Genomic DNA, 3,338 nt, shown 5'->3' on the forward strand with positions numbered 1-3,338 from the left:
AACAGCCTTTGGAGTCCTCTGACGCGGGCTAACGCCGCGGTATGGCACCGACAGGCCCTACCTCTGTGCCCAGCTCACACTGCTGGCGCTCAGCAGTGGCTCCATGGGTAGGGTTACCATATTTTAATTTAAAAAAAGGAGGACACTCCACGGGGCCCCGGCCCCGCCCCAACTCCACCCCTTCCCCGCCCCCGCCCCTTCCCCAAAGTCTCTGCCCCCTCCCCTGAACGCTCCGCCCCCCGGCTCCTCCCCTTCCCCTGCTTCCCGTGAATCAAATGTTCGCGGGAAGCCTGAAACAGGGAGGCAGCAGGTAAGCTAGGGCTGGGGCTGAGGCGGGGCATGGCGCGGCGCGGCCCAGTCCGGCCCCCCCGGCCGAGCGGCTCCCTCCGGCGGCTGGCCGGCCCAGGCCAAGAGGCTCTGGCCCCGGCGTCTCCCGCCCGGCTCGGCTCAGGACCTGGGGCGCCGGCCCTGGTTCCGGCCGAGCGGCTCCGGCCCACCCTGGCCCCAGCGGCCCCAGCAGCCCCGGCCCCAGCGGCTCCGGCCCCCCGCCGAGCACCTCGGGCCCCAGCGGCTCCGGCCCCCGGCCGAGCACCGCCAGCCCCAGCGGCTCCGGCTGGGACCCAAGCCCCACGACCCCTCCCTCCCTATTTTCCTGGACGTGTCCGACTTTTGGGGATTTCCTCCCGGATGGGGATTTGAGGCCCAAAAGCCGGACATGTCCGGGAAAATCCGGACGTATGGTAACCCTATCCATGGGCATCAATGGGCCAGATCCTCTGCTGGTGTCAATTGGTGTCGCTCCACTGCTGCGTGGGAAGCCCAGGGCTGGGGTAGCAGGGGTCCACAGGTCGGGAGTGAGGGGCACCGGCAGACCTGGGGGAGAGTAGGCCTGAGCTAGCAGGGGCTGTGGGTCAGGCATGAGGGACCTCGAGAGAGCTGGGGGGGCAGGGCTGGGCTAGCAGGGGGCTGCGGGTTGGGAGGAAAGGGCGCAGGCAGAACTGGGGGGAGACAAGGGCTGGGGTAACGGGTCTGCGGATCGGGAGTGAGAGGCACCAGCAGAGCTGGGGGAGCCCACGACTGGGCTAGCAGGGGCTGTGGGTCGGCAGTGAGGGGCACCGGCAGAGCTGAGGGGGGACAAGGGCTGGGCTAGCAGGGGGCTGTGGGTCGGGAGAGAGGGGCACCACCAGGGCTGGTGCAGGGAGCCCAGGGCATCCCAGGACTTCCTGAGAGGTCAGCAGCCGGGGGCAAAGGTCTGGCCGTGGGTGCTGCCATCTCTGGTCACCATCTCCCTTTGTTGACAGCAAAGCCGCAGGAGGAGGAGAGCCAGCTGGAGACAGTGTGTGGGGTAAGAGCTGGGGCTGGGCTGGGGTCTCCCTTCGGTGGATTCACCGTGCCTGGGGTGGGAGGGGTGAGGAACTCAGCACTTTCTGCCCTGTCCCAGCTGCCATCTCCCCCCAAGAAGCTCTGCCTCCCCCTCAGCTGAGGCTGAGAACGCAATGGTGCCGGCAGCCACTATACAGCCTTCCAGATGGCTTGTGGAACTCCCCGCTACTGGACGCCAGCTAAGCCCCCCCCCCCAAAATCAGCCAGGTGCCCCCTGTGTGCTACGGCCCGTATCTGCCCCCATGGACAGCCCTTCCAGGGGCATATTGGGGTTGATGTTTTTCCCAGGAGGCTGTGATTGGGGGAGGGGGTGCAAAGAAGGGGGTGGGAATGCCTCCCTGCCAGGTCTGTGAGTCAAATGTGGGGAAGTGAGTCCGTGGGGCAGGGTCCCCCATAGCTCTGAGACCCCTGCTCTGTGCACGGGAACGACGACACTGAGATCACTGACCCCAGTCTCCCCTCTCCAGCTGGAGAGCGCTGCAGGAACACCGCTGTAGGCTGGGCTCAGGGGACGGGCTGAGGATGGAGCCGGATTCGCAGTCGGTCGTGGACCCCAACATGGAGGAGCTGTTCAGCCTTTTCTTGGACGAAGATAGCGACCCAGGTAGGGTTACCATCCGTCCGGGTTTCCCCGGACATGTCCGGCTTTTTCCGCTTTAAATGGCCGTCCGGGGGGGATTTCTAATAAAGTAGAAATGTCCGGGATTTCCCCCTTCCCCTCATGCAGAGTGCGGCGCGGCTGATTGGACGGCTGGGCCTGATTGAAAGCCGCTCGCAGCCACTGGGGCCTCTAGCAGCCAGAGTCCCTCCCACTCCCCCGCTCCCTCCTCCCCCACAGAGCAGCGCCACAGCGTTTGGCTGCACGTGGAGCTCGCAGCTCTCCCTCGGCCTGGGGGGGTGGCAGGCAAGGGACAGAGAACGGGGGGTTAGATTGGTCGGGGGTTCTGGGGGGGGCTGTCAGGAGAAGGGGGTGTAGAGAGCGGTTGGGGCAGTCAGGGGACAGGGAGCAGGGAGACTTAGACAGGGGGTGGGGTCCTGGGGGCAGTTAGGGTGGGGGGGGGTCTCAGGAGAGGGCAGTCAGGGGCCACGTAGGGGGATTCTGAGGGGGGCGGGAAGTGGGAGGGGACGGGGCGGGGCTAGGGCGGCACCCCGTGTCCTCTTTTTTGATTGTTGAAATATGGTAACCCTAGACCCAGGGGTTCGGGGCGGCTGCGCCAGAGGGGGAGACGTGGACGCTGCTTAGCAACTTGTCTGCAGTGCCCTGTGCCCCCCATGCCCTCAGCGCCCATCGCAGCCCAGAGCCCATCTGGGGAGGCAGAGGCTGAGGTCCCTACAGGCCCCTGGTTGTCAAATGACCCAGGAAACCAGCAGCTGGGGGCCCCATAGGGGAGTCTGGTCTTAGCAACTGTGTAGCCACAGCTAGAGAAGCTGGCTGTGATCAGGGCCCCGTCGTGCCGGGTGCTGCCCAGACCGTGACCGAGATCAGGGCCCTGTCGTGCTGGGGACCCTGGTGTCAGGGGGATGGGGACCCCAACCATGGGAGTGCGGGGGCAGGGAGGGGGACCCCGGTGATGGAGGTGTGAGGCAGGTGTGACAATGCGGTTCTGGCGGAACCCAACTGAGAGTGCCAACTCAGGACAAATTGCTCAAACAGGGCAGTTACAGCCCAAGGCTGGGGTTTTTTCCACCTCTAAGGCAAACCAAACCAGCCAGACTAAGAGGACTTTGGTCTCACCCCACTGGCTAACCGCAAGTCTCACAAGCAATCTCCTTAGACACTCCAGTTTCCCAGTATCACCACCAGTGCCACTCGTTATGGGGACAAATGGTTATGAAAACCAAGACCCCAGTAAAAGAAAAAGGTTCTCCTGATCCCAAAGGACCAAGCCCCAGACCCAGGTCAATATTCAAATCAGATCTTACCCACAAATCACGCTGTTGCCAATCCTTTAGAA

The sequence above is a fragment of the Terrapene carolina genome, unplaced genomic scaffold (assembly GCF_002925995.2).
Source record: "Terrapene carolina triunguis isolate 2854851 unplaced genomic scaffold, T_m_triunguis-2.0 Scaffold49, whole genome shotgun sequence".
Taxonomy (NCBI): Eukaryota; Metazoa; Chordata; order Testudines; family Emydidae; genus Terrapene; species Terrapene triunguis.